A 26,728-nucleotide genomic window follows, 5' to 3' on the forward strand; every position below is an offset into this window, starting at 1 on the left:
TAATTATTTATACAGAGTGTCCTTTTACTTCTTTTTTTGTCAAATAATTTAATTTATTAAAACTTTTTGGACACCCTGTATAAATAATTATGTAAATGTTTACATTACTGAATATAGAATTGAAGAACCTTTCAAATGAACTAGCACACGACTCCTATTTTCATTTAAAAAAATCATCGATTACGTCATCACGGTCAGATGGATGACGTCACTAGTATACCATATATGCCACAATATCACAACTTAAAAATAAAAATCGACCTGTTTCGGGATTTTACCTTAAAGTCGCCGGTTTACGAAATAACGAATTTATTCCTTTCATTTGCACCATACTGTCGGTGGAAAATAGTGTCGCTCACGCTTGATTAGCAATTAAAAAACAAAGGAGTTTTGAATATTGTATTGCAAAATACTCTTAGGGATTTCATCAATCGATGTTTAAAGAATATCTACCTACCTTGGCAACATTCAAATTTTCAGTTTTTCACATAGTTCTTGAGGGTTAAAAATGGCCGATTTCGCAATTTTTCAATTTTTAATCGCTTATATGTCAAAAACTATCATTTTTAGAGAAAAGTCACTAAAGACCTTTACTGTTTGGAATGATCCAACAAACCTAAGAAAACTTTTTTCCATGCAAAAAATAATTTTAGGAAAAAAGCAAAAAAAAACGTTTAAAAAATGGTTAAAAAGAACTTTTGTTAAAAGGGGTACTTTTTGGGTAAGATTGTGCAAAAAATCCGAATTAGAATATTTTCCTAGCAGATGCGCAGTGGCTTTCTGGACTAAAGTATATTTTGTAGGCGAAAAATGATTTTTTTTCATTTTTATGATTGCTTAAATAAACAAAGCAAAATTAGCTGTATTTATTTAAGAAATCATGAGCTGTTTTTAAAATGTAAATATTTTTTGAAGGTGTATGAGGGATAGCTGTCAACAGAACCTTTTAGAACCTTTAATACCTGTATAAGATTTTCACTTGAAATCGATGATTTGTTACAAAGATAGAGTCAGTGGTAGATCTAGACATTTGCCTTGGGAGGAGGCTTGTCTAGGGAGGCTTGTCTAAGGAGAACTTGTCTAGGAGTGATAAAAAAGATAAACTCAGAACTTCTTATATAAAAGACATGTACAATAACTTTGTGTATTAGGTTCCCTTAATTTTCTTAACTAGAGGTTTTATATATATATATATATATATATATATATATATATATATATATATATATATATATATATATATATATTATTGTGTATCAATTTATCAATCAAAGATAGAATAAAAATTTAATTTTTTTAATATAACGCGGGCACATAAATTTGATACACCCTGTATATTGATTTGTAAATATTTATTAGAAGTTAGCTTTCACGCAAGGTGGTTTCTCCTTAATGAGTTTTCCATGAAGAATTAAAGACATTTGTTTTGTTACGTGAAAGGTAGGATCCACAGATAGCTGTAATTATTAGTTTTTAGAAAAATTAATGGTAAAGAGATTTGGAATTTTAAATCTGTTTGTTTAAGGACAAGAATATTAAGATAATTTCCGAAAAGTGATTAGTTGAGTAGAAATATTGTTTGAAAGAATGACTGGGTTTTTCGAATGAAAAAGAGTAAGGTGGAGAGAGAAATGTTTCTGATTGGCTTGGCAACTTGGAATGGGGAAAGACAGGTTTGAATGTTGAGACAGTCTGGAAAAGAAAAAATTATTGTGTTACCGGCATCCGAGAGGAGCAGCCAAAAGATTTCGTGAGTAGTTCAGAAGCAAGTACTAGTGGTTGTGTTGATAGTGAGAGTAGCTGAAAAGTGGAACGAGAGACAAATCAAATCGAGAAGAAATACCTCTTTGATCCTGTAAAGTCCAAGAGAGTACGTTACAAGAATTATCGTTATTAAAATTATTTGTGACACCAAGTAAAAAAGATACTTGGGTCTCAGGAGATTATTGTTGAGAGAAAGAGAGGAGAGAGATTTGGAGTTTATTGAACGAGTCCTGCTCAAAGGAAGCCTGGCTGGTGTTTTGGAGAAATAGTTGCTGGTATGCTGCTGGATTTTTGCTGACAACGGAGAGGGCTTTGATTGGTAGCCTAACATAATCAACAAGGAGGAGCTGTTTGGGTCAAGAGGAGACATCATTGTGTGTGAATCAAAAAGGTCAGTCAATAACCTATGTGATAGATTTTCTTTATAATCAGAAGTTAATTTTTTTACGCAAAAGCATATGAATTGAAGGTTCCAACATTTCAAAAATTTAATAGGAAGTATAATTAATTTTGCGAATACCAAATTTGTTTGTTTAGCTTGTTTTATTAATGGTATCAAGAACAAAGAGATAAATATTTGTTTGAATTAGTTTAATTTATATCGTAAAGGTTTCTTTTGGACAGTTATGCCCACAGGAGTTAATTGATAAATTTACAGAGCATTGCTTTTGATAATAAATATATTTGTATGTGCTTATTTATGATATTTCTATTTATTTCCTTTTCCTATTTTATCCCGACAAGGATCAATTAAGAGATACTGAAGCCACGAGAAAGGATAAGTATAACCTAAGATAATTTGATTAAATTTTTTTATGACAAAAGGCACCCTGAGATTTTTTTCTTAATATTTTTTATGTACGATTTGCGACAATTAAATAATTAATCAAATAAATACTAATTAATATAAAAGTAATAGAAAGCAGATCATAATAATATATTATTTTTATGTTTCAACCTTTTTTCTTTAATTTTGGACCTGGTTGGGGGGAGGGGGGAATTTACCCTACCCCCCTTGATGATCAGTCACTGGATACAGTGGGTTAAAACACTATATAGTTTACAAAAGCCTTTACTATTTAAAAGCCTACTATTTAATTCTTAAATAGACTAAACATTTTGTATTACAAAATTAGCTTTTACACGAATTCTCAAAATTATTAGAAAACTCATGTATCAGTATGCCACTATTTTTTCTTCGATTAAGCTACGGGAAATGAACAACTTTCAATATGTTACATGTATATAACCCTATCCTTTATATTCTTACCACACTTTCGTCGTGCCAATCCTTCCTCGCATTTACAACCTGTGCATTATACTATACTGTGTGTTATTTGACCGTGAAGCAAGCAAACAGTTCGGTTTGGTGACATCGTACTCCGTTGTTATACTGTCTTTGTTTCAACGTAAGTAAAGCATATTTTTGCGTGGGTGAGTTTGACTTAATTTTTTTATTACTCTAAAGTTTTAGAAACTCATTTTATAAATTCGTTATTATAGTTTTAATTTTTGTTATTTACTAATAAATACACAAATAAATACGTTCTAACAAATAAAAATGTTTTGAAAAATTTCGAGAACTAGTAAGATCTTAAATATAAATTGTAAAAGTTTACACGGTGTAACAAAAAGGTGGGTGATAAATTAAATCGCATATTCTCGGACCAAAAATATTTCGATTGAACCTAACTTACCTTAGTACAAACGGGCTCATAAAAAAAGTAGCAGCTGTTTGAAGTTACAAAATGAAAATTGATTTTTTATAATATGTATATCGTAAACAATTAGAGATTTTATATTGAAAATATTATAATGGATATAATGGCATTGTAATGTAGGAACATTAAAAAAAAATGACAGTGAGATTTGTGCACCCCATAAAATTTTTAGGGGAGTTTTGTTCCCTTAAGGCAAGCGTCCACAGACCCGCATCGTACGCAACGGATTTTAGTTTGCCTTGTACAAAAACTTATGTAATTGCGTCTACTGATCCGCATCGTACGGATCGCATCATCGGTAATGTCGAAGGGTTGCTTCGAGGGGCGTTGAATCATACGGAACGCCGATGAGGGGACGCACCCCGCGGGCATTTAATATTTATAATTATTTTTAATGTATAACTTTTTGTAGTAATCAGACAAGTAAACTCAGTTTTAACTTTTAGTTTATACACAGGTATATGCAGAAAAAATATCATAGGCCATAAGTTGAATTTGGGGATTAAAATGTCAGACACATTACTTATTTTTCATGTTTATTGGTCGTTCTAAAGATATTTCGAATATCTAACTACTTAAGATTTTTCTCGTTAAAAAAAAACAACACATTTTTCTAACTATAGTCCAGGAACCGAAGCATTTCACCTCGCAATTTTTACAGAATGGATCGATTTGCTTGAAAATTTGAGAATAAGTAGTGAATAGTTCAAGGATCAAAATCTATATGATGCCGAAAGGCGCTTTTACCATGGGGGCGGTTGCAACCCCATCTTAGGGGTGGAAATTTTTTATTATATTTTGACTGCAAAAGTTGATAAAAACATTAATTCTAAGCAAAAAATGTTTTATACATTTTTTTGATAAAATTAATACTTTTCGATTTATTCGCTATTGAAAGTGCGAGTTTTATACAGAAAAAATCAATGTTTTTCGATATATACTCATTTACCATTCACTCAATTTTTGCCGTAGAAAAAATTTTTTTAAACCCAGTTCTAGGGAATTGAATAGCCTACAATTTTATATTGAAACATTTTTTCGTATCTCTCATGCTAATCTTTATATTCTGAAGAAAATGGCATTTTTTACCAAGCTACAAAAATTCGTTATTCGCTTTTAACTCCTGTTTTTTAAAAACTTATCATTCTAAGCCAGTCAAACTTCTAGAATCTATTAATAATATATAAATAAAGAAGAATGAATAAGTCCAATGACTAAAAGCAAAGTTAACTTACATTATTATGCTTCCAATTCGATTTCTTCTTTTTTTTTCATAAATATATATTGATTTTTTAACCGTAACCTTTTTAATTTTTATCTTAGAAAGTTTGGTAAAAAATAATTTTGTAGGTTTTTACAAGGTCTATAAGACTATTAATATTAAATCCTTTTAAAATCCTCAGTCGCAAAAAGTGGTGACTTTGAAAGGGTTGGTAAAGATGATTTTTGCATGTTATTACAAGATTTAATTGTCAATAGCTCACTCAATTTTTACCGTAGCAAAAATTTTTTCAAACTAATTTATTGGGAATTAAATAAGGTACAATTTCATGTTTAAATATTTTTTCGTATCTCTGATGATAATCTTTCTATTCTGAAGAAAAGGGAATTTTTTACCAAACTTCAAAAATTCGATATTTGCTTTTGACTCCATTTTTTTAAAAACTAATCATTCTAAACCAGTTAAACTTCTAGAACTTATTAATAATGCATAAATAAAGAAGACAAAATAAGGTCAATGACTAATTTTAATCAGGGTGGTGATCAGGGGTTTGCTTTAGATCACTTTTTCGCTGAAAAATATAGGGTCTGACATTCTTTTCATTATAAGCCACTTAATTTTTTAGCTAATGACTTTTTTTATTTCTGGAGATAGATATTTTTAAATACTTCAAATTAGTTTAAACAAATTATCCTCGAAAAATGCATAGTTTTCCCGTCTTTTCACTTTGAAACTACAATATTTAGCATTTGACGAAGAAGAGCTAACATATAATAAAGTATAGCTCGATTACTATTGGTCTTAAAGAAAATTTAAAAAAATGGTTTTGTTGATTTTTCAAAGGATACATTTTTGTTAAGCAAAGTTGTTTTGATAGAACGAAAACTTTTTGAGTTATTTGCAGAAAACTGATTAAAAACATTAATTTTTTTAATATAAAACTAACACTTTCGATAGCGAATAAATCGAAAACTATTAATTTTATCACAAAAATATATAGAACATTTTTTGCTTAGAATGAATGTTTTTACCACCTTTTGCGGTCAAAATATAATAAAAAATGTCCACCTCCTAGATGGGGTAGCAACCACCCCCATGGTAAAAGCGCCTTTCGGCATCATATAGATTTTGATCCTTGGACTATTCACTACTTATTCTCAAATTTTAAAGCAAATCGATCCATTCTGTAAAAATTGCGAGGTTTTGTCCTATTTTAAGCTTCATTACTTGGACTACTAATTGTATATTTGAATACAAACTTTTACTGATATAGTTACTATTTTCCATTTAAATCAAATTTTAACAGCTTTGTGTATTCCTTTATACTCAAATGTATAATTAATTAGAAAAATGAGTGCTACTATGCAGTCTACCGTCCTGTTTCTTCTATAGCTTGCGGTCTACCGAGAGAATCGGTGTATAAGCTGTAATATTACAATGCTAAGAAAAAAATGTTTGCAAAGTGAATAAAAATGTGATAGTGTGTGACATTCTCCATGTCTCGATTTCTTGTTGAATATGTTGTATATCTAAAAATTATGCTTCTTTTTCTAAATTTCTTTCTTCTTCTTCCTCTTCTACTAACAACCAAGTAATAATTACTTATTTTGATTACTTTATTTTGATGTTACCTTTTTCTCTTTCAAAATAATTTTATTAGACTATACTAAACAATAGGGTACTGCAAACATAAATCCATTAGCTTAAATTCAGTCTGTTCATTTTTTCTTCTTTTTTTTTTCATTTTCCATCTACATATCAGGCAACCCACATTACTCAGCTATTTTAATTTAATTTCATATTAGTTCTTTTTCACCATTCTTAATTCTGGTTAACATCTCTGTCATTTAAGATTATAAACTTGCACTAAGATTACATCAAACTTGGTTCAGTTTGTTCACTCCCCTACCATATACCACATCAAACTCATAGTTCGCTATCTCAGATACTCAGCATTCTAGATTCTCCATTACATATTGACACTAACACATAATTATCCTATATTATTAGATATCATTACATTATTCACCCACACTTTAACCACTGCTGCTGGAAGCCTTCATGGTATTTCTTCTTGAACGATTTTATCCCATCCTAAACAACATAAAGTGTAATTAGATTTGGCTGTCACATATTTTATTTTCCTTTTCGTTACTAATCCATTATTATTTTATTAATTCCATTGTTTACAATTATCTCTTTAATATTGTAATCTACTCTTGATCTGTATTCTTTTAGTTATTTTAACTTTAATTTTTTTCCATAATTTCCTTTACAATTTTAACAGACAGAATCACAAACCATACATACTTATAGACGTTTCACGACCATGTTAATCTTTCGGATCGAATTAACGCCATCTCTTGATTGGAATGGGAACTAAATTGACAAATTTTAGTTACGTGAGAATTTCAAATTATAAATTTTGCGGGATTTTTGATGAAATTTCGCAGGAAATTAAAACAACAGAAAGACAATTCAATGTTTTATTCCATATTTTACTGAAAACTTCAAATATTCCAATTTGTTTTCAAAATGCTAAACACTACTGCTATGTGTCACGTGAAAGCACTGATGTGTATCGAGTTGAATGAAAATTTTTGAAAGAATCTTGTACATAGGATGATTGTTTAGATAAATATTACCTTATAATCTTTTACAAACTTCCAAAAATATATAGGTCCGAAATGTTGATGACACACTTGCCTATTGGAATAAACTGTTTCAGGATCTATTATATTGTTTTTTTTAATGTGGAGAAACACAACACGGGATGGTCAATGTAAACTAAAAATTCTACTCTTAAAAAATGGAGAGGAGGTTAATACACTTATTAAAATTGTGATTAAATCTAATTAAAAACGTAACACCACTATAATAAAATAAGCCACAAACTGTAAAATAAAAAGTAAATAACAAATTAATTTAATTCTCAACTGTCAGTTGTTAAATATGACAAGAGAATTGACTGACAGCGACATCTCTGGATTGGAATGGTAACTAATTTGCTGTCTTGACCTTGACAATTTACGTAAAACGTCTATGAGTATGTATGGTTTGTGGACAGAATCATCATTACAACAGTATACAGCCAAATTTAAACATTCCTCACCATGTTAGGCAACCAACATTACATATATCTATAACATTTACATTAAAATCCGCTTTATTTACCATCCAATCTCTCCACTTCAGGTCATTTAATGTTTACATATAGTATAAATCTCATTCTATTACACCAAATTAAACTTTCACCTTTAAATTTAACAATCGATGACGTCAAGCTTCTAACCATGACTTATACCGATCTTATTTCCAACAAACCTAAAGTTTTTTCTGGATTAGAGAGTTGCTATTTAGACTTTACAATAGATTCTCAACTTATTTTCTAAACATTTTTAATTATATTTTCAATCAGCTTTTACCTACCTTTACATTTTATTAAAATCCAAAAAATTAAAACTACACTTTTTGAAGGTCGTAACCAAAAATTGACTTTACCTTGTCTTGTCATGTCACTCTTTGTCATTCCTTTTCATTTTACATCAGTTGGTCTGTGCTAATTCAAATGGCAAGTACCTAGTTTTTTCGAGCAGGGAAACATGTTGCTCTTTAGGCACATACATATTTTAATCTAGGAACATCGACTTGTAGTCATAATATTTTATCATAAGGTACAATGTAAGCCATATATTTTGAAGTTACCACCTTCATTGGTGTGCTAGTTACAAATACTTTGCGGAATGTAAGTATTCTCCACATAATTTTCTCATTAACAGTCACAATTTTAACCTTTTTGCCTTAATCTAACGTGGAAATACTTCATTCCAGGCACTGAAGATGTTCTGTTCAGAACGAAAACGTTTTGCAATCCATGTGGATGACTTTTAGAAGTTTTAAATAAACTATTTTATACCAAAATACAATTTGAAGTTTTTACTTCTGTATAGGTTTAATAATTACTTATTCTTCATAGGATTTCGTCCATTCTCACAAACACTTTCCGCAGGTAGGCATCGCATCGGCAATCCGATTGCTGCCGATACAGTGGATGCAGTATGAAAAATTAATCCGTTTGATGCGATCCGTCCGATGCGTATGATGCGGACCTGTGGACGCTTGCCTTTAAACTTCCACAAATTTTAGTGTGTGTTTCAATTAAATTATTATTGTGGTATCATTAGTCAAACACAATGTTGTAATAGTTTTTCCTCTGAGTACTTTTTCGGTAGGCCAGTTTTTATCAAGAACTATCGAGAAAATCCAACACATATTTGTAAATTCTTAAGTACGATAAAGTAGAGTAAGATAATGGTTAAGTAAGAGAACTAGTTTTATTTATAATTTACGCTTTGTTAGGTACTCAAAATTTTTAAAACATATTAAAAATTATACTACTACTATTAAAAAATATGCAGCATCTTATTGAAAAAGTACTAAGAGGTAAACAAGTTTTAAAAACATTCTGTTTAACGAATAGTACCAAAATAATAATTTAATTGGAACGTACACAAAAATGTTTCGGTGGGTTTAAGGAAACAAAGTCTTCATAAAACGTTTATGGGGTGCATCAATTTCACTGTTACTATTTTTTTTTTAAAATGCCACATGCCCATTTTCAATATAAATTCTGTAACAGTTTTCGATATATTGGAAAAAATAGATTTTCATTTTATAACTTCTAAGGGCTGCAACTTTTTTATGTGCCCATTTGTACTAAAGGTAAGTTAAGTTCAGTCGAGTTATTTTTTGGTCCCACAATATGTAATTTAATTTATGACCTCCTTTTTTGTTACGCCCTATTAGTGTCATATTATAATTATCCAATCTTAACCTGAATTTAAAAGGGAAATTATTGTAGGTGGCTGTACACTTACCATATTTCTAAAAACTTAAAATGAAAGTAAAAGCTTCTAATGTAAAATGACAGAAAAATTTTTATTAATTTTTTTAAATACCCAATCTAGTGAGAGGGGATGACCAGTTGGTCGTCACCTCTCACCAGATTGGAACCTGGTTTTCGCGCAGGGATATGTATATCCCCTTAACAATAAGTTATCTTTTAACGTTGAGTTGGTGTCATAATTTTAATTAATTATAATGCTTAATTTATGTAATTTAAAGATCTTCTTCTTCTACTTTCTTCTTGTATGTAGGCTTTAAAGCCTGTTTCTTCTTCAATATTAGCCTCCTAAATTGTTTAAGTTATCGTACCATCTTTTTCTTGGTCTGCCAATACTTCTTTGTCCATTTGGTGACTTGTCTCGTGCTATTCGTTATTCGTACTATCCTATCCTCTGCCATTCTAATAATGTGTTCGTTCCACTCCTGTTTCCGTTTTGTCACCCATCAATTTATGTCTTCTACATTGCATGATATTCTTTCGATGTTTTCGCTTCTCTCCCTATCCAACAAACTTTTCCCTGATATTCGTTGGATTATTTTCATCTCTGTTGTTTGTAGTAGTCGTCTCGTTTTAGATGTGTCAGGTCTTGTCTCCGCCGTCTATATTAATATAGGTCTAATTACTGCTTTTTAGATTCTTGCTTTTGTGTCTTGTCTTAGGGGTTTGTTCTTCCAGATTGTGTCATTAAGAGATCCCGCCGCTTTACTTGCTTTTAAGCTTTGTTGTCATTATTCCTCTTCAACATCTCCGTAACTGGTTATATCTATTCCCAGATATCTAAACCTTGCTTCCTGCTTTATTATTTTCCAATCAATTTTGATTTTACATCGTAGTGGGTATTTAGATATTGTCATACATTTGGTTTTTTCTGCTGATATTATAATATTTTATTTCTTGGCTATTGTATTGACGATGAGTGTTAATCTTTTGGAGATCGTCTTCTGTCTCGGCGATTAATGCGGCGTCGTCTGCATGACATAATGTTTGGATTTCTTTGTTCCCCATTCTGGAACCATGACCTTTACGTACTGCTTCTATTATTTCATCCATTATTATATTAAAGAGCAGTGGGCTTAATGAGTCACCTTGTCTGACTCCGCTTTGTACTGGTAAAAACCGCGTTAGTTTTCCATTTATCTTTGCCTGTATTCGATTATAAAAGTAGATGTTTTCGATGGTTTATATAATATTGATTGGTATGTTTCTCCTATACAGTAAATGTAAGACGTCTTCGACTTGGATGCGATCGAAAGCCTTTGTCAGGTATATAAAACATATATGTAGATATGCTGGTTTATTGCACTCAATGGCCTTTTCTGTGATTTGTCTCAGTACAAATACGGCGTCCACGCAGGACCTTCCGGATCTAAATCCTTGGTATTCATCTGATAAAGTTGTTAGTTTAAATAATATAAAGATCGTTTAATAATTTAAAGATCGTTTTAGCTAATTATGGGGCTAGTTTCATATACTGATGCATAAACGTTCTCAGACCGAAAACGTTTTGATGAATTTTATAAATCCATTTGAATATATAAAAAAAAATAATAAAAAAATTATATGCGCAAGTTTCTACTTCAATGGTAAATTTCCAATTTTAACCCTCTTAACATACTGATAACTAGGAAAGTTTAACCCGCGAGTGGTCGCTATATGAGATTTTCTCTCACGGTTTCAGAAAATTGCGCACCACTTTTTTTCTGGGAAATTATACGCGCTGTAGTTCCATCTAGTCTCCTAACTATCCTCCCTCGACAATCTCATAGACTCGTCCGCTCAGATAGTGACTCAGTTTACTTAGTATCACCATATTGTTGAGTCAGTGCGCTTCATGTGAGAGATTCTCTCATCAAGCGACCACCGGCGTCACCAACTGTGTATAAAAATTAATTTTATTTTGCCCCTTAAAACCTAAAATAATATCCTTTTATGATGTAATAAAAGGCGCCGTAGATGTGGTCGATGATATGAAAATCCTATACAGTAATCCCTCGTCAACCGCGGGGGTTACGTTCCGAAGAGAAAGGTGTGGTTGGTGAAACCGTGGTTGGTGAGGGATCCACGATCCAAAGAATAATATGACATATAATCCCAATTTGGATAAGAATATTAGTACATAGAAAAAAATATAATGAAATTATGTACATATATTAATGAAACAATAAAATAAGCGGTTAGACAGTCATATTTATTAAATTTATGCATAACGACATTGTATTAAGAGTATAAAATGCTTTAAAAACTTGATTTTTTAAAATATGACAGGATGGTTGGCTGCTTCATTTTCTTCCTAATTTCCTTTTGCGCTTCTTTGTACGGTGCCAATAAGCCTTCTAAGCCATTTTTGAATTTCAGGCTTCTTTCCATAGAAGGATCCACGTCAAAAACCATATCCTGAAGTTTTTGAGCAGATGATAATATTGTATTTATGTTGCTTAAAGTGAGAGATGTGACTGCCGTCTCGGCTGTTACTTCTTGGGAGTTATCGTCTTCATCGCTTTCTTTACTATTTTCCAGTATTTCGAGGAGCTCCTGTTCTGTAAGTTCACTGTCATTGGCGGCTAGAACTTCTTCAACATCACCTGATTGCAGATTTTCAAAACCTTCCCCATGTATTTTGTGCATCACTTGTAGAATATCATCGACTTCCTCTGTTTTATGGGACACTTCTGAGGTTACAATAACAACTTCTGGCCATAGATTTTTCCAACACGCGTTTATAGTTGATGGGCGTATTTCATCAGTGGCTTCTTTGATTATAGTTATACAGTGAGAAATATTAAATTGTTTCCAACAATCGGTAACGGTCAATGAAGGGTCTAATTCCATACAATTGAAGATACGGCTGAATGTACGCCTTAGGTAATACCGTTTAAATGCAGCTATGATTCCCTGATCCAAAGGCTGTAAAAGCGAAGTGGTGTTGGGAGGTAAAAAGTCAATTCTCACATGTGAATCTATTAAGTTGAGGGATTCCGGATGTCCAGGAGCATTGTCGATAAGAAGAAGTGCTTTAAACGGTAGCGATTTTGATGATAAATATTGCTTAACGCTAGGCACAAAACAGTTAGTAAACCAGTCCGTAAACAATGTTGCCGTAACCCACGCTTTTCTATTTGCCCTCCAAAATACCGGTAGTTCATTTTTATTTTTATGTTTAAGAGGCCGTGGATTTAGAGACCTATAAATCAGCATTGGTTTTAACATATGATCACCTGAAGCGTTACAACAAAATAAAACAGTTAACCTGTCCTTTGCTGCTTTAAAGCCCGGTGCAGATTTCTCATTTTCCGATATGAAGGTACGAGCAGGCATTCTTTTCCAAAAAAGGGCTGTTTCGTCGGCGTTAAAAACTTGTTCCGGCTTATACCCCTCCCTTTCTATGAGTTCTTTAAGTTTAGCTGGATACTGGTTGGCCGCATCTTGGTCCGCTGAAGCTGATTCTCCCACGATTTTGACGTTATGTAAAGAAACTCTTTTTTTAAATCTTTCGAACCATCCTTTACTTGCTTGGAAACTAGAAGATTCGTTGTCAGCCTTTAGATTTTCATAAAGACGAAGAGCCTTTTCTTGTATTATTCGCGTGCTAATTGGCACTCTTTTTTTTGTTTGATCTTCGATCCAAACGGCCAGTGCTTTTCCATTTTTTCCAAGGTTTGAGATCGCGAAAAACAAGTTACTTTGTTGCTTGAACTAGTGCCATACAAAACACTGGAACGAATGGATGTCTCACTCTTTTTGATAGTCCTTACAGTAGACTCATTCACTTTAAACTTCTTTGAGGCACTTACAAATGATTCTCCTGCAGCTAAACAGTCCAACAACTGAATTTTTTTATCTAAACTCATTACACATCTTTTCCTTTTAACAAAATCTTTACTATTCCTTTCAGATGAAGACATTTTTTCAGTATCAAAACTATGTAATTTTCGAGGTTTAAAACGAGAACTGTAGAAGTACAAAATATGTACATTATTGCATATCCGTGAAATAGTATCATATCAACAAAAATAAAGACGCTGAGATCAGCGTCTACATTCGCCGGTACTAATTGCCGTACTAATTGCTCCTAGAACAAGCGCCAGTGGTGTATCATGAGTAATTTAACGCGACTGGTCAAATTATAAAAAATGTATAAAAATAATAAAATATTCTCATTAAAAATTCAACAGAAATCGCAACCGCGGATAAGTGAAACCGCGGTTGATGAGTCCGCGGATAACGAGGGTTTACTGTATTCTGTTTCACGGGTTAGTTGTAGATAGTGACCATCTATTTTTCAATGTTAAATATTGGCGGCATCAATAGTCACATTTTATATAAAGACAATAATAATAAAACAGAAAAACGTCTTGTCTTTTTAAAGAAAATGGCTTTATCGTTGATGAAACCTCATCCTTTTTGTAAAATTTTGTAAAGAAAGGCAAAAGTTGGATATGTGAGAGAAAATCTCACGCGCGACCACTCTCGTAACAACCTACCTAGCGACCAATGCCGGGTTAATAAACGTTTTAAAAAATAAGAATAATTTAAAATAGTGCTTGCGACGTTTTCCGGTGTATTTTTGAGGTAGTCTTGTTTTAGGATGTAATTGCTTATATCGTATTTGATTATATAAGTCAACATTAAATCAGACTATCCACGAAACAGTAATCGTGACGTGTTGTATCATAAATTTATAATAGCAAATCATGACGCCAATATTCTCCTGTTAGTATTTGAGAATCAAGAGAACTAAATTTTTCTCAGATCATCTCAATAGCCAGATAAACACCTTTTCCCAGGACAAATTTTTCCGGTAATTTATGGCTGCTTCTTCCCCGTTTGCCTCACCCTTTAAGGGCATTGTCTGAAGCTACTCTGAAGAGTTCTATTGTTATTTTTCCACTCCATTAATTTTTTTTTACTTTCGCTTGTAAATCCCATCGCATCAACTCATATTTTTCATTTCTTAATATATAGCAGCTCATTTTTCTTTCCTCCGTGGTGTTGAGTATTTTTTTTTTTCCTAATAATAAAACACTGAAAAGGTTTGTTTTCTATACTTCTACAGAATTTATTATAACTAAGTGACTACAGCTGTTTCGGCAGAGTGCCTTTCTCAAGTGATATAGTTTACAATGTGTTTGCCTTTTTAAGTCTTCAACTGAAGAGGTTGAGGAGTGGGGAGCTGTTTGTCTCGAGTTGGTCATTCAGAATTATATCTGTATTTTTCAGTTTATTAATTTCCATAGATTCTAAAAAAGATAGCTTAAGGCCTTTATTTGGAATATGCAGAATTTGAAACTCTTCATTGAAAGAATGATTATGATCTAGAAGGTGAAGTGCGTATGTAGAAGTGTCTGTTTTTCTATTGTTGAATGCCCTTTTGTGTTCTGCTATCCGTTTGTCAAAAGTTCTGCCAGTTTGACCGATGTACGTTTTCGGACAGTCACCACACGTTAGTTTGTACACACCACTCTGTAGTTGCTTTCTCTTTCGGCTTTTATTGTTCTTAATATATTTGCTGAAGTTGTTGTTAGTTCTGAAAGCTGGTGTTATTCCTTTCTTTTTTATGTATCTGGCTATTTTTGTTGTTATCTTGCCAGTATATGTGAGAGAGCAGAAGGTACTGGGTTCTTTCTGTGGTGGTGGATACACAAAAAAAAAAGAAAGGAATAACACCAGCTTTCAGAACTAACAACAACTTCAGCAAATATATTATTAAGAACAATAAAAGCCGAAAGAAAAAGCAACTACAGAGTGGTGTGTACAAACTAGCGTGTAGTGACTGTCCGAAAACGTACATCGGTCAAACTGGCAGAACTTTTGACAAACGGATAGCAGAACACAAAAGGGCATTCAACAATAGAAAAACAGACACTTCTACATACGCACTTCACCTTCTAGATCATAATCATTCTTTCAATGAAAAGTTTCAAATTCTGCATATTCAAAATAAAGGCCTTAAGCTGTCTTTTTTAGAATCTATAGAAATTAATAAACTGAAAAATACAGATATAATTCTGAATGACCAACTCGAGACAAACAGCTCCCCACTCCTCAACCTCTTCAGTCGAAGACTTAAAAAGGCAAACACATTGTAAACTATATCACTTGAGAAAGGCACTCTGCCGAAACAGCTGTAGTCACTTAGTTATAATAAATTCTGTGGGAGTATAGAAAACAAACGTTTTTAGTGTTTTATTATTAGATAAAATGAACTTCCATCAAGTAACGGTCGAATCCATCAATTATTTTTTTTCCTTTTTATCTTTCCTAAAGTTTTCGTGTTTGTTATGTGTCGTGTCCATAATATTTTCCACATTCTTCAATAACACCACATCTCAAAGCTGGCAAGTCTTTTCGCAGTTGCGTCCGTAATTATTGTCCAGACTTCAACTCTATCTAAATGGACAGAAAATACATAGCATATCAATACTATAGATCTAATTTATATTACAGTATTGCATTGCATAATATAGCTTTCATTTTATTGAAAGCGCTTTCAGCTATCTCAATATAATAATCATCATCATCAGTAGCTCGACAACCCTTTTTGGGTCTTGGCTTGTTCTAGGATTTTCCGCCATTCTGTTCTGTTCCTTGCTTTGTTCTTCCAGTGGGTAATCTCAAGTGTTTTCAGATCTTGTTCCACTTGTTCCATGTATCTAAGTTTGGGTCTTCCCTTTGACCTTCCCCCTACTGGTGTTTGCTTCATTATGTGTTTTGGTGTTTCGGTCTCTAACATTCGTTCAACATGGCCCATCCAGCGCAGACATCCGGTCTTTATGGATGTTATGACGTCGGGTTCGTTGTATGCTGCGTGTAGTTCAAAATTATATCTTCTGCGTCATACGTCATTTTATTTCACTCCCTTATATATGGATTTTTCGTTCAAACGTACCTAATAAGTTCTCATCGCTTTTCGACAGTGTCCATGTCTCTGATCCATATATAAGGACCGGTTTTATCAGGGTTTTGATGTTTTATGAGTCCATTATATGTTTTATTAGCAATATGTACATATTCTTCTCTTAACTTTTTCGCTGACATTGTTATCTGCAGTAACTAGTAAACCTAGATATGTAAAAAATTTTACGCTTTTGATGTTATAGTCTCTTATTGTCAGATTCTGTAGGTTTCTTTGGCCTGTCGATTTGCTGGCCATCATGTATTTGGTTTTTATTTCATTAATATTTAGGCCACTATTTTGTGCCGCTCTTTCTATCGCATTAAATGCTTCTATCATTTCTCTTTTGCTTCTAGCTATGATATTAACATCATCTGTAAATGCCAATATTTGTACACTTTTTGTTATTATTGTTCCTCTGGTGTTGACTTTTGACTCTCTAATTATTTTCTCTAATGTGATGTTGAATAGAATACAGGATAGGGCATCTCCCTGTCGTATTCCTGTTCTAACATGGATTGTATCTGTTAGTGCGTTTTGAATTCGAACTCTGCTTTGTACTTTAAAAGTTTCTTTTACTATATCAATGAGATAAGTTGGAATATTAAACTCTTTCAGGGCGTTGATCAGAAATTCTCGATGGATACTATCATAGGCACTCTCAAAGTCAATGAAGAGATGCTGTGTTTCTATATTAAATTCACTAGTATTTTCCAAGATTTGTCTCAAAACGAAGATCTGATCTATTGTGGCCTTCTGTCTGCAGAAACCACATTGATATCCCCCAACTATTTGTTCCGCATATGGTCTCAATCGCTCATACACAATACTTGACAGTATTTTATATGCCAAGTCAGTAGCGTTATTGCCCGGTAGTTGTTACATTGAAGCGGATCTCCCTTTTTTATGTAGTGGAATGATTACTCCGGTATTCCAGTCTTATCGCATTCAATAGGGAGTCTCCGCCTTCTTTTATTAATTCTGCGCTAATGTTGTCCAATCCAGGTGACTTGTTGTTTTTCAGTGTGGTAACTGCTTCTTGCATTTCAGCTACTGAAGGGGGGTTGTTTCTCTGGTATCCGTTTGATCCAGTATAATTTCATCGTATAGTGGATCTCCGTTTTGTTCAAACTTTTCTTTGAAGAATTCAGTCCATCTTTGCAGTATTTCACTCTGTTGAGTTACTATATCCCCTTCTTTGTCTCTGCACATCATTGTTCTTGGTTTAAATTCTTTTTTGCTTTTGTTAAGTTTTTGGTAGAATTTTCTGGTTTCTGTTGGTTTATTTAATTCTTCAATTTCTTGGAGTTCTTTTTTATATGTTCTCTTTTCTTTCTGTGGTGTATTTTCTTCTCTTCCCTCCTTAGCATTCTATATTCCTCCTCTGCCTGTCTTGTTCTATGTTGTTGTTGTAGTCATTGATATGCATTATTTTTTCTCTCTGTTATGTTACGACACTCTTCATCGAACCACTTCCCTTCAGTTGGTCTCCCGTTTTCGAACCACTTCCCTTTAGTTGGTCTTCAATATAATAATAGTCTCCCGTTTTATACCGTTGACGCGGCTTTGAGATTATAGCAGGGTAGTCTGCTATATCTAGGGCCTACGGTATACAAGGAAGGTAACAGAGCCAGTGCTACGCTTCAACCGCCTATTATTACCCCTTTTTTTACCCAAGGTACTCATTTTATTCAGGCTGAGTCGACCTGGGGCCTCTAGACATTGTCTAGTTCTTCTTGCCGGCGGTGGGATTTGAACCCCGGCCTATCAGCACTCGAGCCAAAAATACTACCGCCTGAGATACGTCGGCTATCTCAATGCCTCGTTCTATTTCAAGACTGCGGTCTCATTGGTCATTTAGCACACATCCCAAGTATTTTATCTGGGTGTTTTCTTTAAAGATTCTTCTTTAATGTAGATTGTACAATATATGCCTAGAGTAAGAGAACTTATGCGGGTTTTTATAATTATTAGGAATTTAGTGCGAAGAATGCCATTTTTTTTTTCGAATTTTAGCGTACCATTAAAAAGCTATGTATTTCTACTAAATATAAATATTTTATCTGTTAAGAAATACAAAAAAATGTCGTGTTCTAAAATTTTTCAAATTCGTTTGTTTATAACTTTTGTAAAAATAAATTTACGCCTTTATGACTACTCCTAATAGACCGGGAGATATTAGATATAAGTTTAGCTACGATTTTCTGAGTCCTGCCCTTTGCAATACTGGAAGGTTAGGGGAGGTACTTACAATTTGTGGAAAAAGTCACGGGTCTCTTATAAAAATTAGATTTCCCATGAAAAAATAAATAGAATTTAATGAATTTCTGAGTTCTACCATATTCATAGAATGACAGGATACTATCAATTTTACGAAGAAAATTTTTTAAGCAGGAGGATTTCAAAAGAGCTAAGGGAGTGCAAACAAGTAATGAAAATAATAAAATTTTCGTGATTTTTAGAGTCCTGAGAAAACATTTTCTTCATAAAATTGATAGTATCCTGTCATTCTATGGATATGACAGGACTCAAAAATTCATTGCAACACCCCATCGTGGCTGAACAATATCGTGACTGAACTTGTATCTATTATCTCCTGGTCTATAAGCCGGAAATATAATATAGTACTTGACAAATCAATAATATTTAAATTGTTTATACCAGAGGTAATTTTTTTTAATAACGGAAAACATATTGTGTAAAAACATATGCTAAATGCATATGCTTCTGGTACATATGGATGCTGAAGACTTTTACTTTTAATAAGTATCAAAGAGAGTACACAATTCTTCAAAATTACTGATACTCTCAGTGTCCAAGCATTTAAAATAACTTTTAAACTATTACTAGTTGCCAAAACATTTTTTCGTATTTTAGAAGCGTATTCGTATTATTTTTTTAATTTCCCTGATATCTCTAAAAATAAAGCAAATGGGCAGTTTTACTCTTTAACATGATGTGTTTGAACTGAAACAATACTAAATTGACAATAAAGAAAGAACAAAACGTAGCAATAGTAAAACAACAGTTATCTAATAAAACTTGAAAAACTGAAAGAAATATAAAGTAAACTAAATCGCGATGTTAAGTCACAACGACGACCTCTCATGGATTTCGGGTGAACTAGCATTGAGGGTGTTTTTAATGTCAAAGGCTGAGCGCAGTTGGTGCGTTAAAACATCACAAAGTCTCCATTAAATAATCTTGTTTCTCGTATGTTGAGCTGAGCATACCGCTCATCTGGTCGACAAATAACTCTTATAAGTGTGCCTTTATGTGTCTCTCTATTTATAAAATTTGTTAAGTTTTATTTGTTATTGTTGAATTAGTATTATTTCAGTTAAAATACATCTTTACACACAAATACAAGAATAAAGCCGTATATTTTCTTTATTTTTAAAGGTATCAGAGAACTTGAAAAACAAAATATTAGTCCAGGAACCGTAGCTTTTCACCTCGCAATTTTTACAGAATGGATCGATTTGCTTGAAAATTTGAGAATAAGTAGTGGATAGTCCAAGAATCAAAATCTATATAATGCCGAAAGGCGCTTTTACCATGGGGGTGGTTGCCACCCCATCTCGGGGTGGAAATTTTTTATTATAATTTTAACTGCAAAAGTTGATAAAAACATTCATTTTAAGCAAAAAATTCTATATACATTTTTTTGATAAAATTAATAGTGTTCGATTTATTCGCTATCGAAAGTGTTAGTTTTATATCGAAAAAATCAATGTTTTTCGGTATTATACTCATTTACTATTCACTCAATTTTTGCCGTAGAAAAAAGTTATGCAATCCAATTTCTTGGAAATTAAATAAGCTACAATTTTATATTTAAATATTTTTTCGTATATCTGATGCTACTCTTTCTATTCTGAGGCAAATGCATTTTTTACCAAACTACAAAAATTCGTTATTCGTTTTTAACTACATTTTTTTAAAAACTAATCATTCTAAGGCAGTCAAACTTTTGGAATCTATGAATAATACATAAATAAAGAAGAATGAATAAGGCCGATGACTAAGAACACCGCTAACTTACATTATTATGCTTCCAATTGGATATCTCCTTTTTTTTCAAAAAAAAAAATATATTGATTTTTTAACCGTAACTTTTTTATTTTTTATCCTAGAAAGTTTGTTAAAAAAGAATTTTGTAGGTTTTTACAGGACCTACAGGGCTATTAATATTATATCATTTTAAAATCCTCATTCGCAAAAAGAGGTGACTTTGAAAGGGTTGGTAAAGACGGTTTTTGCATGTTATTACAAGTTTTAATTTTCAATAGCTCACTCAATTTTTGCCGTAGAAAAAATTTTTGCAAAACAAGTTCTTGGGAATTAAATAAGCTACAATTTTATATTTAAATATTTTTTCCTATCTCTGATGCTAATCTTTCTATTCTGAAGAAATGGGCATTTTTTACCAAACTACAAAAATTCGTTATTCGCTTTTAACTCATTTTTTTTTAAACTAATCATTCTAAGCCGGTCAAACCTCTGGAACCTATTAACAATACATAAATTAAGAAGACCAAATAAGGTTAATGACCAATTTTAATTAGGATGGAGAGTAGGGGGAAGTTTACGATCAGTTTTTCGCTGAAAAAAAAATAGGGACTGACATTCTTTTTACTATAAGTCACTTAATTTTTGAGCTAGGGCTATTTTTTGGTTTCTGAAGATAGATATTTTGAAATACTTTAAATTAGCTTAAACAAGTTGACAACAGCAACATCCTCGAAAAATGCATAGTTTTCCCGTCTTTTGACTTTGAAACTACAATATTTAGCATTTTACGAAGAAGAGCTAACATATAATAAAGTATAGCTCGATTACTATTGGTTTTAAAGCAAATTATAAAAACGATTTTGTTTATTTTTTCAAAAGGTACATTTTTGTTAAGCAAACTTGTTTTGATAGAACAAAAACTTTTTGAGTTATTAGCAGAAAACTGATTAGAAACAATGATTTTTTCGATTTAGACCAACACTTTCGATAGCGAATAAATCGAAAACTATTAGTTTTATCAAAAAAATGTATAGAACGTTTTTTGCTTAGAATGAATGTTTTTACCAACTTTTGCGGTCAAAATAAAATAAAAAATTTCCACCCCCGAGATGGGGTGGCAACCACCCCTATGGTAAAAGCGCCTTTCGGCCTCATATAGATTTTGATCCTTGGACTATCCACTTCTTATTCTCAAATTTTCAAGCAAATCGATCCATTCTGTAAAAATTGCGAGGTTTTGTCCTATTTTAAGCTTCATTACTTTGACTATATGTATTTACAAAATATAAGACTATAACACGAATTCGATGTCGATCCACAGTTGTACCTTGTCCTCCCTACAGGGAGTCTCAAACTTAATATAAAGGAAATATGTCTTTTCTTCCACCCGGTAGAAGCCCAAAAAAGAAATTTTAGTAAAAGTTTGCTCAACAGTGGAAATAACAAAGAAAAATCGTCTTTCCCAGAATCCTTAAATATACAGGGGTCTTTCTCATAATCCTTAAATATACAAGTGCCCTTCCATGCGCTTCTATTGGAGGCAAGCTTCTTCATATCCATTATATTCATCTCTCCATTCGCCTAAAGAAAAATCTAAAACAAGTAATTGGACTTCGTAAGTCCTAGGTTTTCACCCAAAGTAATCGAAAGTGGAATTGGAAGTCGGACGGTCGACGGACAGACAGCCTCAGTCAAATTTCTCACCTTTAATACCATCCTTGGATTATAAGCTTTCATTTGACATCTCATTTGTCATTCTACCTGGTATAATGACGGAGGAGCTATATTCGCGGTCGGACGGACCGACGGACAGACAGCCTAAGTCAAATTTCTCACTTTTAGTACTATCCTTGGATTATAAGCCTTCATTTGACACCTCATTTGTCATTCTACCTGGTATAATGACGGAGGAGTTATATTCGCGGTCGGACGGACCGACGGACAGACAGCCTAAGTTAAATTTCTCACCTTTAGTACCATTCTTCGATTATAAGCTTTCATTTGACATCTCATTTGTCATTCTACCTGGTATAATGATGGAGAAGCTATATTCGGGGTCGGACGAACCGACGGACAGACAGCCTAAGTCAAATTTCTCACCTTTAGTACCATTCTTCGATTATAAGCTTTCATTTGACACCTCATTTGTCATTCTACCTGGTATAATAACGGAGGAGTTATATTCGCGGTCGGACGGACCGACGGACAGACAGCCTTAGTCAAATTGCTCACCTTTAGTACCACCTTTGGATTATAAGCTTTCATTTGACACCTCATTTGTCATTCTACCTGGTATAATAACGGAGGAGTTATATTCGCGGTCGAACGGACCGATGGACAGACAGCCTAAGTCAAATTTCTCACCTTTAGTACCATCCTTGGATTATACGCTTTCATTTGACACCTCATTTGTCATTCTACCTGGTATAATGACGGAGGAGCTATATTCGCGGTCAGACGGACCGACGGACAGACAGCCAATATCAAATTTCTCATCTTTAGTACCATCCTTGGATTATACGCTTTCATTTGACACCTCATTTGTCATTCTACCTGGTATAATGACGGAGGAGTTATATTCGCGGTCGGACAGACCGACGGACAGATAGTTTAGGTCAAATTTCTCACCTTTAGTACCATCCTTGGATTATAAGCTTTCATTTGACACCTCACTTGTCATTCTACCTAGTATAATGACGGAGGAGTTGTGGTTACGGACAGACGGACAGACGGACGTGGATAATCCAGTTTTCACATTTTTTCAAAATTGGGTGAAAACAATAATAAAAAAAATAGTGGAATTCGTAAAGCGATTTAAAAGAAAATCAATTTTTAAAATGAACATAATTTTTGGTGCTACAAAACTTATGCCCTAAGTGTATTTTAAAGTCCGGTAAAAATAGCGAAAACAGCTTCTTCAAACTTATATTTATATCCGTTATGCCTCTTTTTCTACATTTATTTTATACGTTTGTGCATGTTAATGTCGATCTTTTTTATCCCGATATAATCTAGTCGTAATCGTAATTCTTCTGTCTTAGCGAACTTGCAACATATAATTACTAAAAACCTTTTACTGATCGGCCTTCAGTTCACCTACAACTAGAGTTGCTCAGTTACTGATATAATGTTAGTAAACATAAATTTCAATTGTGATCGTAATTATACACCTATTGTTTAATTTATCATTTACCTGTATACTTTTACATAATTTGTACATATTATAATATGTACTTCTCTTTTTAAAATGGTACTGTAAGAAGTTTTAATTTTAATTTATAGTTAATCTAAGTACAAGAAATCAGTGTCTAACAGTCAAACTAACTGAACTTTTAAAGGAACTAGTCTGTTGAACTTACTCAGATCTCTCAAGTTCACTATTTTTGTTAATAACAATTTTTGATATTGTAGAAGGTAGGTACTCGAAACTCGGTACTGAAAGCTACTTGAGAGAAATTCATATTTTTTGACAAATTTCGTATAACATTGATAAACATTAATATCCGATGGATACATCTTTATGATCTTCTATCTATCTATCTAATCAGCCCTAAACATCCATCTTTGAATATAGGCCTCCTCTTCCTTCTTCCATGCCTCTCTATCTTGGGCAATTTGCATCTAATTTGACGCAGTGTGTTTCTTCAGGTCATCCGACCATCGCATCTGTGGCCTTCCCCTTTTTCGTTTGTGCTTTCACGGTCTCCAATGTATAATTTTCTTAGTCCATCTTTCATCCTTCTGCCGTAGGGTGTGTCCGGCGAACTTCCATTTAAGCTTTGCTACTTGGGTAGAGACATCTTTCACTTTGTTACGGATCCATTCGTTTCTTTTCCTGTCTGATAGTTTAATGCTCAGCATTTGTATTTCCATGGATCTTTCTGTCTTTGCCTTTGCTATTTTTTCCATATTTTCTTTTGTAAACGTCCAAGTCTGAGAGCCATATATTAGAACAGGGAGTAAACATTGATTGAATACTCTTGTTTTTAGGTATGGCGGGTATTTTCTGTTCTTTAGAATATAAGACAGTTTTCCGAATGATGCCCAGGCCAATCATATTCTTCTCTTTATTTCTTCGGTTTGATTTTCTTTATTTAATCTAGTGATTTGTCCTAGATATAATATATACTCTTTTACTTGTTCTATTCTTGTTTGTACCAGTGTAATTTTTAGTTCTTCTTGTTGATTGGTCATGGTTTTTGTTTTACTATAATTCATCTTCAGTCCTATCTTTGTCGATTTTCTATCTAGTTCTTCCATCGTTTTTGTAATTCTTCACTTCTTTCTGCTATTAATACAATATCATCAGCATATCGTAAGTGATTCAGATATTACCCGTTTATGTTTATACCCAAGCCATCCCAGTGTAGTTGTTTGAACACATCTTCTAGAGCTTGGTTGAATAGCTTGGGCGAGATGGTATCTCCTTGTCTTACTCCTCGGTTTATTTTAGTAGGCTCCGTTTGTTTCATTAGCTTAATAATTGTTGTTGCCTTATCATATATATTTGTAATTAAGTCGGTATATCTGTAGTCTGTTCTGCTGTTTTGTAGGGAATTCTTTACTGCCCAGTGTTCCACACTATAAAATGCTTTTTCGAAGTCAATAAATGCCATGTATAGCGGGATATGATATTCGTTAGCTTTTTCGATTAAGAGGAAACAGTAGCGATCAACAGGTAGCGAAAACGCGTTCCAAGATTGCGGCTGTAATTTTGAATATTTTTTCGAGATATTTGGCACACGTATTCGTAATATAATAAAGAATGGCGGTACAGAGCCCAATTTGAAAAATATATTAATATGTGGAAATTACTCTGTAATTAAATACAATATTAAAAAAACGAGCCTATACCGCCATTAAGAAGAACAAAAAAATACACTTTCTTCAAATAAACTTTTTTATCCGATGCCTAGATTTTGTGTCATTTTGGAACTACTAAAATTATTTATTTCATTAGTAGTTCCAAAATAACACAAAATCTCGTCATCGGATAAAAAAGTTTATTTGAAGAAAGTGTATTTTTTTGTCCTTCTGAATGGCGGTACAGGCTTGTCTTTTTAATATTGTATTTAATTACAGAGTAATTTCCACATAATAATATATTTTTCAAATTGGGCTCCGTACCACCATTCTTTATTATATTACGAATGCGTGTGCCAAATATCTCGAAAAAATATTCAAAATTACAGCCGCAATCTTGGAACGCGTTTTGGCTACCTGTTGATCGCTACTGTATCACCTTAATATCTTCATCGTTAAAAGGTGGTCACTTGTACTAAAGCTCTTTCTATATCCGGCTTGTTCTCTTGCCTTGTATCCATCTAATTTAGTTGTTAATCTGTTTGTTAATATCTTGGTTAATAGTTTGTACATCACATTCTTTATGATCTTATGATCTGATAATCTTATCATAGGTTTTGGTCCATGCAGAACTTTTTATAAAGAATACATTTTTTTTTTCGTAAAATTGCAATAAACATTGTCTTTCAACAATCAGCCTAATAAGCCATATGTTGAAACTGTTTCTTAGAGTCATCCATGCAAGAATTTATAAGAAGTGCGAGGAACAAAAAGTGTACCAGATGGGCACTTTTCGAATTACAAGTCCTGATTTAAAGATGCAGAGACGTTAACTGAGACCGTTGATTGAATAACTCTGTGACGTATACGCGTGCTTGATCCACTGTGAAAAGGCATTTGACAGAGTTTAACACAAAAAGATGATTAACATTTTAAAAGAAGTGGACTTGGCTGACAAAGACCTGAGAATAATTTCAGAACTCTAATGATCGTAGATCACTTAAAAATACTACGTGTATTTATACAGGGATGTATTCTATGGCCGTTGATATTTAATATGTACTGAGAGACCGGACCGAGCATATAACAAATAAACAAACAAACAACGAAGTCATGAGAAGAGTCAACAAAAGACTGGAAATATTGCAAACCATCAAGACACGAAAGCTGCAGTACCTGGGGCATGTTATGCGTAATGAGAGATACAACATACTTCAGTTGATTATACAGGGGAAAATCCAGGGCAAGAGAAGTGTAGGAAGGAGACGAATCTCGTGGTTGCGTAACTTGAGGGAATGGTACGGATGCACATCAACCGAACTATTCAGAGCAGCAGCATCTAAGATTAGAATAGCTATGATGATTGCCAACCTCCGTCGCGGAGGTGGCACGTGAAGAAGAAAAAG

At 33.0% G+C, this 26,728-nt stretch overlaps 1 protein-coding gene across 1 annotated transcript in view; it reads left to right on the forward strand.

Annotated features, from left to right (window-relative positions):
- The first annotated feature begins 3,011 nt into the window (after positions 1-3,011).
- LOC126887464 (protein yellow-like) overlaps positions 3,012-26,728 on the forward strand; it is a 75,277-nt gene continuing 51,560 nt past the window's right edge. Inside the window, exon 1 of the mRNA XM_050655010.1 lies at positions 3,012-3,173. The gene's annotated coding sequence lies outside the window, so the exon portion shown is untranslated. The remainder of the gene's footprint in view (positions 3,174-26,728) is intronic.

The sequence above is a fragment of the Diabrotica virgifera genome, chromosome 6, assembly GCF_917563875.1.
Source record: "Diabrotica virgifera virgifera chromosome 6, PGI_DIABVI_V3a".
Classification (NCBI taxonomy): domain Eukaryota; kingdom Metazoa; phylum Arthropoda; class Insecta; order Coleoptera; family Chrysomelidae; genus Diabrotica; species Diabrotica virgifera.